Source organism: Camelus ferus, chromosome 4 (genome assembly GCF_009834535.1).
Source record: "Camelus ferus isolate YT-003-E chromosome 4, BCGSAC_Cfer_1.0, whole genome shotgun sequence".
Taxonomy (NCBI): Eukaryota; Metazoa; Chordata; class Mammalia; order Artiodactyla; family Camelidae; genus Camelus; species Camelus ferus.
The window spans coordinates 47951383-47967948 of record NC_045699.1 but is presented as its reverse complement, the minus strand read 5'-3'; the positions used below and the strand labels follow the sequence as shown (position 1 = coordinate 47967948).

The window sequence follows — 16566 nt, the reverse complement described above, 5'->3', positions numbered from 1 at the left end:
GAAAAACCAATTATTCGTTGAAACTGAAATGAGGTTAGGAAAAAAATATTATCACTCTGCAAATCTGGCCCAGCATTTTCACTATAAATTAAAATCTATGATAAATCACAAATACATTGGATGGACATCTGCAGCAGAAATTAAATTACCAAGGAAAAACTGCACATTTGGGGAATTTTACGAACCTGGAAACCACCAAGAAATATGGCTTTCCTTGAATATTGTTTAATGGATTCATTTCTTATTTAAAATTTTTCAAAGAACAAATGTGATGCCTCCCACTCATCCTTTTGAATATTAAGGATTTTCTAAGAACTGGACTGTGAGGACAGGTATCTCCAGCAGTAAATCCAGAAAATGTCACTGCCATAGTGTTAGATACATAAAGACATCGCAACACAGGGAGTAGACTATATAACTATAATGTCTAACTACAAATTTATCAAGTTGGGGATACAAGTCTGAAACTTGTAAGCATGGCATATAACATATCTGTTTAGTTACAATTATGAAAATCATAAAATCAAAATAGAAAGGCCTTTACAAATGTGAACTTCCTCATCTTTAAAGATGGCTTAGGTTTCTATATATCTCAAGATCTGCTTTGTATTTAAAAGAAGTGAGAAAAGTATAAATAATATACAAATATAAATAAAGTAACATTATTTCTTAAAAGCTGTATAGAGAGGAAACATTTTAAAAATTATTAGAGATCTTGCTATTTTAAGTAAACCTATGGCTTGTCCCTTCCCTTTTATTAAGTGATAAATCATTCACTCTTCCTCAGTTCCTATTGTTTTATTTTTATTTTTAATTTATACTTTTCCTTTTTATGTAAATATTTATCTTTCTTCAACCAAGACCTTCAAGGTGAGAAAGTGTTACTGAGGCAAGTTTGCCTTAAACACAGACTTTCCTGCTTTGCAAGGAGAGTTATCCCTTCTGTGACTACAGCACGAATGAAGACACACTTGGCCATCCAGTCACACTGGGCCCGGAAGTTGTCTTCATCTCATAAACCACTATGGATCACCTCAACATAAGGACAAGACAGAGAGATGGCAAGAGTCCAGGAGCTAAGAAGGAAATCTCCCATCTATTGTGAGATGCTTTTAACATAAGGGGCAAGGGGTAGTCATCTTGTCAGACAATGGACATCCCAAACTCCCAGCCTCTCCTCTCCAAACCAGTGCTTTCTCTTGATCAACTAGGAGTATGATTTTATCCTACACACCATGCCCTTCACAGCTTATTATTTCTGCTATCTCTTTCCCATCCCTGTTGATGGCATGATGTGTCAGCCTTCCTCCATCCTCAACAGTGAGTCTCTTGGCAAAGAAGCAAACATAACTTTTTTTTTTAAGTTGTCTCTTGAGATGTATAGGAACCAGGAGTTAGGAGAGCTCCATTTAGAAGAGCCACAGCAGAACCAAGTACTGTCCACATCTTAGGTTGGACAATGACCCCTGAAGCAGGCAAATGGGCCCAGGGTGTTCATGCGTCAGAATAAAGCCTTATCTTTCTCCAAGCAGGGAAGCTTCCAGAACTCAGCTCTCTACCAGGCCAGAGGATATGTCCAGCCTCAGACTCAGCCACATATGAGGAAAACTGACATTTCAGTTGTAGCCTTTTGTCTGGGTGAATAAACTTCTTTCTTCTAGAAAAGAAGCCTGAGGAAGATATTTTTGTTTGGTTTTTTTTGAGATATTCTTAAGGGATAAAATCAACCCAAGCAGCCTAGAGAGGGAAATTAATAGATCAGACAGCAGAGCTAAGATTCCACTGTATAGCAACTGTGAGCTGGGAGAGATGGGTTTCAGGAATCCACCTGCCCTCTACATGGTCTCAGACTAGATTATCATGGAGCTGAGACTCTGTCCACAGTAGGGCACTCCAAGTAGACCTAAGATTGTCTTCTGCCTCTGCAGGCAAGAAGTCTAACCCAGGAAAGACATCTTTTTATAGCACCTTCCTGATCTGTAGTTTATAAAATGAAGTTACTGCTTTCTTTTCCAATTGTATAACACTGTACAAATATTAGTGAGTATTATTATTATCCGGAATAAATTCACTTAAAAGGGAAATGTGCCAAAGTTTTATAGTGTGATGGGAAGAAAACTGGACTGCTATTCATATGACCTGTGATTTAACACTGCCATATTTTACCAAGTTCCCTGCACTCTCCCTGGCTCTCAGGTTCCTCATCTGTCAAACAAGGTGATCTCAAGGGTTGTGAACTGGCAACCCCTGGGTTGACTGCTCTGTTTCTCCCAGAGTTTAATTTAACCATCTTTAAATGGGGCATCCGCTCTCTTGGCAGCAAGAGCTCTATAACTATTGTTTTTGGCTCAAATCTGGTCCTCCTTCACACATTTGTGATATTACTAGTCCAGCCCTGAAAGTATTTGAGATTGAAATTAAAGAATCTCAAAGAGTCTTTCCCAGTCTTTAAAAGAAATATCTACAGGGTTCTGACCCATCAGTCACAGCTAATGCTCCCTTGTGGCTCCTTTACTTGAGAATCTCAGCTTGAGCTGCATTTTGAAAACGAGGAGAGATATAAAGGCAGTCCAGCAGGAGGAAGGAAAAGCATGTGTTAAAATGTGGTGCCGTGAACCATCATAACACATTCTAGAATTGCAAGCAGTTGGGCAGGACTAGACAGAGGGCGTAGGAGGGAAGTGGAGGAGAAAGAAAAATTGAGATGAGATGTGTAGCAAGAGGCAAATATTGAAGAGTTATGAGCTGGGCTGGAGACCCTGAACCTTGTCCTGAAAACTGAAGGGAAATGGCAGAAAGGGAGGGGGGAGAGTCGTTGAAGGTTTTCAATTTGTTGGATTTCCATTTCAAGCCTATTTTGGAGGCTGCATGGAAAATGGACAAGTACTTTCCTCACCAACAAAAAGTACTTTCCCTATCAGTAAAATGAGCTGGTGTAGATCAAGGGTTCACAATGCTGGCTGCATATGAGGATCACCTGAGAAGCCTGTACAAGTGCTGCTCACCTAGGGGACAGGTAAGTTATTTTTTAAAGCATGAAAAGCTTATGGCTCTGAAATTCTATCAACTATGTCAAAGAAGATTCCTACCATTCAAAGAGAAGCGTGGTAAAAGCCATTTCCTTTGCATCTTCAGACGCCAAATCTGGAACAAGGTCTGGAAAGCACCTCCGAACAGTTTATATCACTCTTCAAGCTAGTTTTATTCTTAGGTGTATCAAGCTTCTCCCTGAAAAGCATTGGATTATTTTAGAGAATGATTTCAAACTTCTATTTTAGAATTTCACACTGTCAAATCATTTAGATGTGAAAGATAATAAGCCCCTCCCAAACAAACAGAAAGCCAATATGAAATAAGCAAAAGCTATCCAAACCTTATTAAGGACTGTTTTTAATCAGTTAATAAACATATATAAAAACTTAGTCTCTGTAATATGCTCCAAAATGAGTTATTCCAATATGATAGGTGAGCCGGCTCCCTACTCATTTTCCGTCTCTCCCTTCCCCTAGCCTGAACCTGAGAACATTTGTTTGTTTCCCTGCTTGCTTGTTTCTAAAGCTAATATTTATTTAGCACGTCTTATGAGCCAGGCATTGTGCCAAGAACTTTACAAATAAGTTAGTATTTATCACCATCTTTATTAACGCGGAAACTGCAGGGAGGAAACGTAACTGCTCATGGACACAGTTAGTAAGAAGCAGTGTCAGAACCTAAATCCAAGTTCATGTCTCCTAAGTCCATGAGCTTCACCATCACCCTGCACTGCACTGCCATTCCTCCCCACTCTCTAATTAAATCTTGTCTCCCTCCCACACCCCTACACTTCTGACCTTGATCTTTGGAGCAGGAGCCCCCTTTGAGTTCACTGAACATATATGAAGAGGTAAATTAAGAGCAGACACAGGCATACACAACCTCAGTTCACCTGGTCTCCACTTTGGGGAGAGACCCTCAGATTGCTGTCAGTAGGGCGCCCTCTGCTGTTTAGACGATGCAGAGGTTGGTTAAGAACAGGAATTTCCGGATTCAGAGCTGACCAAATCTTGAGGTGAATTTGTCCCTTATAAACAAACAACTGTACCTTCCCATCATAAAGAAAACACTCCTGCTCCGTAGGTCAATTCCAAAAGCCTTCAACCCAAGAAAGCAAGAGACATCAAACTCAGTTTTCAAGACTGCGTCCAAAATCAAGCCAAGGAATCATTATAACGGTCCTGAAATCCCCTCCTGTTAGATGTTATTTTCCCGTGTTCGCAATGTTCACATTGCACTGAAGCTGTAACCTTTACGGCTATTGTCTTTTAAAAGTGAGACTGTGGGAAGAAGGAACGTCTCCTCTCTGAGGCATTATAATGATGCCGAACCTGCTGCTAAGAGCACGCAGCCCTGGATGCTTGCTTTCCTTCCCCATAAATTATAAAACATTTAGGGACTCCTGGGGCAAGTGCATCATAAAAAATTCAGCAACATCTGTGCCATATTGTTTTCTGACAGACTAGACCCAGGAAACATGGCGCCTGCCTCGCCGGCGGCCCGGCATCGCGTGGGCTGTTAGACTGCGGCCTGAAGACGCAGGCTTCCCGCCCTTTGCTTCCACCTCCCGCTCTCCCCCGCCGTCTTTCCCCGCAGCACCTCGCAGTCACGGGGCTGCCAGGACAAGCAGAGTCTCTGTGAGCAAAGCAATTTCTAACAAAGGCCGCCTGGCCCTGCGGGGTGGGCTTGTGTCCTTCTCAGGAACTTACACAGGTGAGTCACAGGGAAGCAAGCAGGTCGCAGCCTGAGGAGAGAACCGCCTCGAGGACCGTGGGAGCGCCGCCCCCTCCCCGCCCCCTGGAGTCTGCGCACGCGCACGCGCACACGCACACGCACGCGCGCGCGAACTGAAGCAGCTTCGCTCCAGGAACAGACAGAACTAGAAACCAAGACAGGAGAGTTCCATCAGACAGTCCATCAGTAAACGCGCAACCATCACCTTCTCAACGCCAAGTGCAGGGTTAGCCTCTGGGTTCTAGTCCTGCCTGTGCCACCTTGTGACCCTCATATCTCTGTGATGCTCAGTGTGGGTCTCAGGGTCGAGGGGACAAGACACCACCTGGAGAGCTGTTATAAACTACACACCCTGTCACCGAATTCTGGTAAATAACGGCCCTCTCCACCTCACTCTCCCCCTATTCCCAACCGCATGTTTATTTTGGAAAATTTTCCGCATGGCTTGTCTCACATCCTCGCCAAGAACTGCTGGGTTAGATCTTTGATAAGCAGACTGATCATATCTACCCGGTTCATCTAGGACAATCCCAACTTACATCTTTTGTCCTGGCTATCTTATTAATAACATTCCCTTTTACTCTCAAAAGTGTCCCAGTTTGGAATGTAAAATACATGGTCTCTCTCTATAAGGTCCCCTCCGGATCTAATGTGACTTTAACACGTCCTCACCAACGAGTTCAGGACTTCTAGATTCTTCCCCACAAAAATCTCCCCATATAATTTTAAGATTCCCGAACAGACTACCTCACAAGTGTCTCAGCCTCCACACGGCAGTTTCCGTTTTTCCTCCTCCCCTGCTCTGCCTCGTTCAAGGCCTCTCTCACAGTGAGAAGCTGGATAGAGACCCCTCACCACAGCTCCTCCACTTCCCACCACGAAGGGGTTACCAGTGGAGGCCGGCACAGTGGCTCTCGCACAGCAGCTACCCAAACTGTCCCCAGTTCTGCATCCTGGAGGTGGAGAATCCCACACGCGTGCTGTTGTCACCCACAGGCAGAAGGCCTGGGAAGCAGTGTGAGCCCAGGCTCCCAGCAACTTCCTTGCATAACACTTAGCATTACTGCTTCTGTTATAGAGACCACAACATGACAGCCTGTCAGCCAACCTACGTTACAGGTGTGTTTCTTTGGACCCACCACGTTTTTGTTTTTTGCATTGAGCCAACATTTTAAAACCAGGAGATTTCACAGAAAATCACTGATGGGCCAAAGAAAAGCTTTTTAGAACTGAATGTTACATTTTCAACAATTTTGTAAGCATTTGTTAAACACAGCTATTATTAAAATTTAAACTATATAAACATATACCTAAATAAATTATATTGAAAACAAAGGCAATAATTAGATTTTGGTGATGGGTGTACAGTTCAGAAAATGTACTAAAATTCATTAAACTTAAATGAACACATAAATATGTAAAGAGTGAATTTTATGGTATGTAGATTATATCTCAATAAACCTATTAAAAATAAAAATTTAAAGGGAAAAAATACTCAAAAGTCATCACTTCTTAATTATATTATTAAAATTTACTATGCTCTTGAAGTTATTTACATCAGTTGCATCTGTAGGGTGGAAATGCCACCCAATAGAATGCTCAGCCCTTCCCACATTCTGTAACATCCCTTGGTGGCTTGAAATAAGCCATGATGAATTATTAACAGCATGGAAATAGGCAAATATTTCAGACCAAGTCTTGGTTCATTGTTTGTTGATTATCTAGACTTATGAATGTAATGGAGGGAAATGTTAATATTATGCAGATAAAACTTTAAAGTGTGTTGTGCCTGTAGTCTTTATATTATGAATAGCACCAAAATTGAAAAAATGTTCTTTCAGTATTTGAAAATTATTATCCAATCCAGAAGTCACTCATATCACTGATGAACAAGTGTATTTAGGATTGTTAGTTGATATCTTCACGTACTTTAACAAGCCAGACAAAACTGAAACAAAGACATGTGTCAGAATTATATTCATAATCAAGCTTTTATTCATAGTCTTATTTTTTACCCTACTGTTGATAATAAAATTATAAAAACTGAAGGTGGATTTGGGAAGAAATAGCAAGTCACACATAGTACGTTAAATGTCATGGGTATTTGCAAATTGTATGCTACTATATATTCTTTTTTTTTAACTTTTTTTATTGAATTATAGTCATTTTACAATGTTGTGTCAAATTCCAGTGTAGAGCACAATTTTTCAGTTATATATGAACATACATATATTCATTGTCACATTTTTTTTTCGCTGTGAGCTACCACAAGATCTTGTATATATTTCCCTGTGCTATACAGTATAATCTTGTTTATCTATTCTACATTTTGAAATCCCAATCTGTCCCTTCCCACCCCCCGCCCTCTTGGCAACCACAAGTTTGTATTCTACATCTATGAGTCTGTTTCTGCTTTGTATTTATGTGTTGTTTGTTTTTTTTTAGATTCCACATACGAGCGATCTCATACAATATTTTTCTTTCTCTTCCCGGCTTACTTCACTTAGAATGACATTCTCCAGGAATATCCATGGTGCTGCAAATGGCATTATGTTGTCGGTTTTTATGGCTGAGTAGTATTCCATTGTATAAATATATCACATCTTCTTTATCCAGTCATCTGTTGATGGACATTTAGGCTGTTTCCATGTCTTGGCTATTGTAAATAGTTGCATGCTACTATATATTCTTTATATCAGTAAAATTTATAATACATATTATATATGTGTATTTATTTGTATATATATGTATACAAAGGCACACACTTTTTTGTTGTTAAACACCAGCACATCATAGTATAGTATCCTCATTTTCAAGCTTCTCTTAAAAACTCAAATCTGGTAAAATTGTACCTATATGCCCACCTAGTACCTGGAGGTGGTTGGAGTTGAATTAACGTCTTGTCCCTCTTTAGACAGGCACAGAGTCTCCAGTTCATGCTCAGTCCTCACCACTCCCTGTTGTCTGACACTCCACACTCACGTTGTCATTACCTGCCTGACTCCTGTAGGCTTCTGAGTTTAAGTCCCCTGTTGTAGGCTCCCTTCTTGAGACCCAGACACAAGTCCATAACACTGACCAGAGGACCAATAACTGAGACAGATTCAGTGCTGACGCCTTGTGGCAGGCTGACTACTGGCTCCCAAAGATGTCCACAACCTAATACCCAGAACCTGTGACTATGTTACCTTAACCAGTTAAAGGGATTTAAGTTGTGATTAAGTCAAAGATCTTGAGATGGGGAAATTATCCTTGATTACCCATGTAGGCTCAATGTAATCAAAAGGGTGCTTATCAGAAGAAGGCAAGAGGATCAGAGTCAGAAGAAGGAGATGTGAGGACAAGAGCAGTGGTTGCATTGATGTCTCAGAAGATAGAGGAAGGCACCACAAGCCAAGGAATGCAGTTGACATCTAGCAGCTAGAAAAAGGCAAGAAAACAGATCCTCCTCTGGAGCATCCAGAAGGAACCCAGCCCATCTGACACTTCGATTTTAGCCCCATAAGATTCATTTCACATTCTGACCTCCAGAACCATCAGATAATAAATGAGTGTTGTTTTAAGCCACTCCATTGGTGGTAATTTGTTACAGCAGCAATAAGAAACAAATATACCTTCCAGTTCCCCTCAATAATAGGTATTCTCCCTCTGTCCAAATTCTCTTCCCTCTTTCCAACCAGCCACATCCCTGCCTAAAGTTATGTAGGCAGGTTCTTCAAACCAAGAACTATGTTTTCACTTAAAACCTTGACTTCAATTCTGTGACCAAAGCAGAGCAAGCAAGGCATCCACATTTTGGAACAGACTCCCATCCCTCGTTCTTATTGTTATGTCTGCTACTCTTCTATGTATTCTCCCTTCTCATTCAAAGGGATAGGGCAGCAGGATAATCAGAGTAGATTATTAAAACAAACTCCCCTCCAACCTATCAGTACCCCATCCTGCCTCTGGCTATCCCATTGCAACTCTCTCCTTTTTGCCAACCCAATCTTCATTCTCCATTTTCCCTCCCACTTCCAGCCCGACTAACTCATCAATCTGGCCTTGACTGGTGCTTGATCTTCTGGCTTAGTTTTCTAAACTCCACCTAGCATGCTTCTTCCTGCCATGGTGTCTCCATAGACTGGTAACCCAGAACTAAAATTCCCCTTGGTCCAGCCCTAGAATTCTCCCCATTTCATGGAAACTGCCCTTATTCCTCTGCTCGGGACCCTTCTCAGCTCAACAATAGAAGAATTAAAAAACTTAAAGATCCTGATAATGCAGTGCCTCGTTGGAATATATCCTCTTTCTTAACAGAAGTATTTGAAGATTCAAATGTATATCTCATTTTTCTATAATAATATTATAAATAACAGTGTACGAACTCAGTCCATTAAACACATCATTTACCTATAAGTAAGCTATAGAATTGCCCTGCATCCCAGGGCACAGAGTAAAGAAGAAGAGGTTAACATGCTCAGCCATGAGCAAAATTCTGAAGGGAGTTAAGTCATACTTGGCACCTTTTTCCTTAGTCCCATCTCTCTATTGCCCTCATACTTAAGTAAATACAAAGTCTCCCACCACTCCAGCCATCAGTTGAGCTGTAGACTACACTATCCAATTTGGTAGCCACTAGTCACAGCTAGCAATTGAGCACTTGGACTTCAGACTTAAAAAAAAGAGAGAGAGGATGAAAATATCTCATTAATACTCTGAACATTAGGTAGATGTTTCAATGATAATAGTTTGGGTGCACTGGGTTACATATAATAGATTACTAAAATTAACTGTATTTTTTAAAAAAAATTTCAATGTGGCTACTGGAAAATTTTAAATCATATAAAGATCATACTGGATAAAGAAGTTGTGGTATATTTACACAATGGAATACTACTCAGCAATTAAAAGGAATAAAATAACGCCATTTTCAGCAACATGGATGGACCTGGAGATCGTCATTCTAAGTGAAATAAGCCAAAAACAAAAAAAAAAATATCATATGATATCACTCATATATGGAATCTAAAAAGAAAAAAGAGGACACTAATGAACTCATCTACAAAACAGAAACAGACTCCCAGACATAGTAAATAATCCTACAGTTACCAGGGGAAACGGGGTGGGAAAGGATAAAGTTGGGAGTTTGAGATTTGCAAATGTTAACCACTATATATGAAAATAGACAAAAAACCAATGTTTCTGTATAGCACAGGGAACTATATTCAATATCTTGTAATAACCTTTAATGAAAATGAATATATGTATATATATGCATGACTGGGACATTATGCTGCATACTAGAAACTGACACACTGTAATTGACTATACTTCAATAAAAAAAAGAATAAATAATAAAATCATATATACCATTTTCATTTGTGGCTCACACTGTATTTCTACTGGGCAGCACTGTTCTAGACTCTTGCTATCCAATGTGTGGTCCACAGACCAGCAACTTGAGGATCACCTAGAAGCAGAAAGCAGAATCTCAGGCCCCATTGCAGGCCCATTGACTTAGAGTCTGCAGTTTAACAAGACCCCCAGGTGAGTCATCTGTACATTAAAATTCAAAAAGCACAGTTCAAGGGTCAGCAAGCTTTTTCTTTAAAAGTCCAGAGAGTAAATATTTCTAGCTTTGTGGGTCAGTCTTCATCACTGCTACTTTGTGAGGGCAAGACTAGTCCAATCAGAATGAAAAGATAAACAATAATTGCAATACCTAGACTTGCCAAAGATAAGGAGAATTAGGCATTCTTATACAAGCTGCTATATAAATGCAAATCATAAATAGATCGTACCTTTCTTCAGAGCAATTTGGCAAAGTATCAAGTTCCTTGAAATATATACAAACTTTGAACTAGCAATTTAATGTCTAAGAATTTACACTAAGGACTTTACTCATGGCCCAAGGTTTCTATTTGACAATAGTCATGGGACAGAGGTAATCTAAATATCCAAAATCAGGAAGTAGGTAAAATAAAATATGATATTTATAATATATTTTATAAAAGAATTTTATGGGGCTATTAAAATTTGGTTCATAAGTGTTTTATAATTCTGTTGCTTCATATTTGCAATATATTAAGTGAAAAAGAAATATAAAACACCAAATATCATTTAACTACATTTTTGCAAAACAGATCAAGTATCTGAGGGATATCCACCAAATTGTTCCCTATTCCCATTCATTCTTTAATCCTCTACAAGACTGGGAGTTGAGATTATAGATAATGATACTTTTCTTGTCTACATTTCCTTTTTTCTGTACAATTACCATATGTTGCTTTTGTACTAGGAAAAGAATACAATAATTTTAAAAGAAAAAAGGCAGAGACTTTAAACCCAGTATGTATTTTGGTCATGCTTCTTCCCAATTGACTTCAAAACAGCTGTATTTCAGTTAATTGCTACTTCTCTCTTCCCTGGTGCAGATATCACGTGGGTACGTGCGAGTTTACAATTACTGGTCCTCTCCTCAGCATATCTATTATTTGCATCGCCACTCTGGTAAGGTGTGTGTCATGCGGGCAACCATGCAGAAACAATGAACCCACTCATCAACGCTGCCACAGAGTCAAACAGGAAATCAAAGACTAAGTTGAGAAAAGGCATCATTTGTAGCAGGTATAACCAGACTTTCAGCTTTCATGTAGAGAAGAAAATTAGGGGAAATTGGAATCGCATTTACTGTCCATGTGTTAGAACAAACAAAGAGAACTTTTCTCCTCACCTACTCCCTCCCAACTCCATACAACTTGTGCTATGATTTTATACATTTGGTTTGCTCCTGCAGATAATACAGGAGACATGCTGTTTCTTGTTGTTTCCTCTTCTAAGTTAGTAATGTAATTTTAGCCCTGTCAACTAGCCGTATTTGACCAGTGCCTAGACATACATGCTTCTCCTGTACCTTGAGCTAAAAGCACAATTTGTTAAGGATCTGTTGCCCTCTTTTGAAATCAGTTATTCCACTGGGCAAGGAGTAGTTTGTTCCTAATTCCTGTTTACTCTCCAGTCCTCCACAGGATTGCAGCATGTTGGAACTAGGAAGGTCTTAGAGAATAACAGCTATCACTTAGAGTACTCTCTATAGAATAGGCATTATTCTAAAGAGCAACTCATATTTGTTTACACATTGAATCCATACAACTTTAAGGTAGGTTCTGTCATCATTACAAAAATCAGGAAGCTGAGGTAAGAGAGATTAGGTTAAATGTCACACAATAAGTATTCTAGGATTGGAACAGAGGTTGGTACACAGACATGGCACCCAAATCCCTTTAACCTCCATGCTCTGTCTGCCTCTCAGTCATCATGTGTACATTTGGTCCTCTTACAGACCACCAAGTGCCATTCTCTTTGTAGAAAAATTAGAAAACAGAGATTACAAAAGCAATATCACTTTTATTTTATTTATGGTGTTTCTGATGTAGAGAACAGTTTGCTCTTTATGTACTAAATCTTTCCATCTTAAATTTTATGGTTTCTGCCTATGATGACATACTTAGATTTTTGTACCTCCACATGATAGATAGCTAGATCGTCTCCTATACTCACTTCAGTTCTTCCACGTTTATTTACTTATTCTATATCCTGTTTTCTTCAGTTCTTCTTAAACACTTATCCCTAATGTGGGTGGAATATATTTTGATGTGGTACAAGGTACCTTTTCTCCGAATTATTTAGCCTGCTGTCTAGCATGATTTGTGATACATTCATCCTTTTCCCACTGACTTAATGTAACTTTTATCACATGAGTCTGTTTTAGGACTCTTCCTTCTAGTCACGGATATGTCTCTTACTGGCACTCTTTTTTTCCACATTTTGATTTTTAAAACATTTTAATATGTTATTGGGAAACACTCTCCTAAAATTATCACTCTTTTGCAAAGTTTTCCTCAAAATTTGGAAAACAATTGATATCATTTGATATAACTTCCCATTGAAGAATGTGGAATGTCTGTACATGTTTTCAAGTATCCCTTTCATGACCTTCAGAAAGGGCTTCTTTAAAGGAAAAAGTCATATAGTGTTTTATGGATTATTATTATGTTTTATTTATTATTATTATTTAATAATCCATATAGTGGATTATTAAAGTAAAAGATTCTCATTATTTTAAAAATCATACAATATATAAAGCTTACAGAAGAAAGTGAAAGCCACCCTACTTTCATTACCCAGAGATAACCTGCATTTTGGTGTCTATCTTTCTAGTCTTCTTTTCTATGTATACACACACACACACACACACACACACACACACACACACACACAGACACCACTGAATTACATATTTTACATGGCATAAACCTTATTTTCATTTAATAATATATTGTGCATTTCTTTCCATGCCAAAAAAAAAACCATACACTTATCTGGTCCAGTTTCTAAGAAATTAAGTCCTGGTTCTATTGCCTAATATTTGTCTAAGGCAATGATAATTCTATATCATTGTTGTCAATGACTGCATTATATTTCATGACATGGATGTTCTACACTTTATTTAACCAGCCCTCTATGTTAGAGTGAGACGGCTGCTCCTATTCTTCTACCACATACGTAACTTCACAATGTATATCCTGTATGTTCACCTCTGCTAAGTTCTCCAATTATTTGCTTTGAAGGAACTTGCTAGAGGTGGAATTTATGGGTCAACATGTATATAAACGATTCAGGCTCTTTATAGATATTGCCAAACAATCTTGTAAAAGTTGATTCCAAGTTCTACTGTCACATAAACATTGAGAGTTCCTGTCTATTCATAGGCATATCACTGGGTATTAAAACTAAGTATTAAGTGTCTTTTAAATCTTTGCCAATCTAATGGGGAAAAAAATCAAATTTCACTATTGCTTTAATCATTTCTATCCAACACATAAAATATTATGATGGTTAAAATTTTTTTTGTAAAAATACTATTTATCAATAAAAGTAACATTTTTATCAAATATTTAAATTATCTGATAATATTACAAACTATTTTTATTTGCAAAGTATTTTTTGCCTATTTTTCTTCTTTCAACTTTAATAAGCCAGTTTCTAGACAGACACAAATAATTAGATTATATTTTTATATGCAATCTGAGAGCCTTAGTTTCCTAGTAGGGAGATTTTTTTGTTATAATATTCATTTGTTTCTTTGTTTAGATTCCGCATATAAGTGACACTATACGCTTTTGTCTTTCTCTAGCTAATGTATTTCACTAAGCATAATACCCTCCAGGTCCATCTATGTTATTTCAAATGTTGTTTTTATGGCTGAATAGTATTCCATTGTGTGTGTGTATATATATACACACATCTTCTTTATATATTCATCTGTTGATGGAAAGTTTTATCCATTTTTATTCTTTATTATCCCTGGAATGTGGCTTTACTAGATTTTCATGAGTGTTTTGGAAGCACTGATCTGCTTGTAATTCCATTAGCTACATTTACATTTCAAAACATTTTAAATTTTCATTTCACTAGCCATAAAAACCAAAATGAATAACTGTATTTCAAGTCCACCATATTTAAAATAAATATTTAGCATAATTTTAAAAACCACTTTTCTAATCATCTAACTTTCTAGTCTTTCTCTTTTTCATCTGTTACTCTTTTTACCTTAAGTATACTTGTTTTCATGAAAACTGTTTTGACATTTGCATTCAGTTTTGTCATCTGATTTTCTGTGCTTAATATGCTCCAGTGCTCATTACCAGATTTTTCATATCTCCATAAAGACACTGGAGAAGCCTAGTGATCATGGAAAACTGGGTTGTATTAAACTTTCAGAACAGAAAAGAGAGCCACCTTGAGGAAGACTCAGCAGGGTCTCCAAATGCCAAGACGAGGTTAAGGAGAACTTCAGGGTTTTCGAGGCTGGTTGTTAGTCATAGAGTTTCAGGATGGAAGTAAATGTGGTCCAGGCAGGAACTGGCCAGAATGTATAACTCTGCTAGTTACTGGAATAATCAGTGCTCTTATTTGGAACACAAACCTATGTGGAGTTGCTGTAAAAACAGTTTGTCTGTGCTCTTAGTTTGCGGATGTTAAAACAAATTGGGCTCAGACTTGCACTTTGTGGTTTTATGCAGACTATCTGATTTGCCAACCAGTTGTGTTTTCTGTTTAATTTGTCACTGCAAATTCCCTATTTTTGCTTCATCTATGTGTCGTTTAGAATATGCCTTCAAACATTAGTTAAGAAGTGGAATATTTTCTGAGTCTTTGACTACATTAATTTTATTTTGCTTTTTTTTTACTCCACCACATGGAAGATCTCTTTTTTTCCCTATTGTCTCTTTTTCGTTTTTGTTTGTTTGTTTGTTTGTTTTGTTTTTTATTGAAGTGTAGTTGATTTACAATGTTAGTTTCAGGTGTATAGCAAAGTGATTCAGTTATACATATACATACCTTTTTTTTCAGATTCTTTTCTATGATATATTATTACAAGAAATTGAACATAGTTCCCAGTGCTATACAGGAAATCCTTGTTGTTTATCTATTCTATATATAGTAATGTGTATCTGTTAATCCCAAAATTTTTTGGTCATAACCTCTTTCCCTCAAAATTCTGTACCTGTTGTTCCATTGTCCTCTCATATTTAATGATAAAGGAAAAACCTGAGATCATTGGATTTTCTTTTTCTCCTCCTTTCTTTGGGGGTAAGAGGGGGAGGCTAAATACATAAGAATTTATTTTCCCTTCATTCAGAAACTTTGTTGGTCCGTGTTTAAGTGTGGGTTTCTTTTCACGTGCTGCTGCCAGCACCCACCGCCTTCCTCCGACTCAGTTGTTTTCTAGTAAACTTTTGTGTCAATGAAGGTTTTTTGTTTACCCTTATGTATAAAAAATTTATATTTTTGCCATCTTAAAAATCATCAACTACGAAGAAAAGATCAAACACTGGGTCCCTAAGACAGGGAAGATGGTGAGTAGGAGGAATCGCAGTGTTTTTCTTTTTTTCTGTTTTCTGTTTTCAAATAGGGTCTGTTTCAGAGAAAAAAATGTGACAATGAGTGTGTATATGTCCATGAATAATTGAAAAATTGTGCTGAACACTGGAATTTGACACAACATTGTAAAATGATTATAAATCAATAAAAAATGTTAAAAAAAAAAATAGGGTCTGTTTCATAAGGTAAGGCATGGGTGTGCCAGAAAGGGAAGATGAGGGAGTATTTCTTAAGCTACCCTCTGTTAAGCTTTTCCCTTCAGTCTTCTTAGGTGGTATGATGTAGCTTTAGGGTTTTCTTTGCATCCTCATAGGCATTTTCATGCAAGGTTGGGAAAGGCTATGTCAGAGCCAGCTAACCTAATACTATTTTAACATTGCAGTTTTCTATCATTAGGCTCAATTAGGGGGTCGATGAGCACCAGGGAAATATATGATGCATACTGACCTTCCCACACTCTCCTACACCTGAGCCTATTCCACACGGGTTGTAGACACACTAACCTGGGAACTCCCAGAGATCAAAAGGGGGAAATTTGCTGCAAGCACTCAGCCACAGTTTAAAAAAATACCCCCATGCATTAGTTTGTGGTTAATTAGAAGGATGAGTTTTGTCATGAGGCCAAATACTTCCTCTAACCTGAAGGAAAGATCATTCAGAGTATGTCACTCAAGGTGACAGAGAAGACTTGGTGTCACTTAGTTCTTTTCATAGTTGCTGGTATAATTATCTTTATTTATGTGAGTTTTTTAAAATAATTTTCCACTTGAACTAAGGAACTTGAGGAAAAATAAAATAACTAGTACCCATGTCCAGTATTCCTTTTCATGTGTGAATATGTTCCTTAGATATTTTTATTAGAAAAAAATA

The 16566-nt window shown here is 37.9% G+C and overlaps 1 protein-coding gene across 1 annotated transcript in view; it reads right to left on the bottom strand.

Moving 5' to 3' along the window:
• The window catches only part of PLPPR1 (phospholipid phosphatase related 1), a 505501-nt gene that overhangs the window by 436940 nt on the left and 51995 nt on the right, over nucleotides 1–16566 (bottom strand). The window contains exon 5 of the mRNA XM_032478090.1: nucleotides 3090–3228. The gene's annotated coding sequence lies outside the window, so the exon portion shown is untranslated. The remainder of the gene's footprint in view (nucleotides 1–3089; nucleotides 3229–16566) is intronic.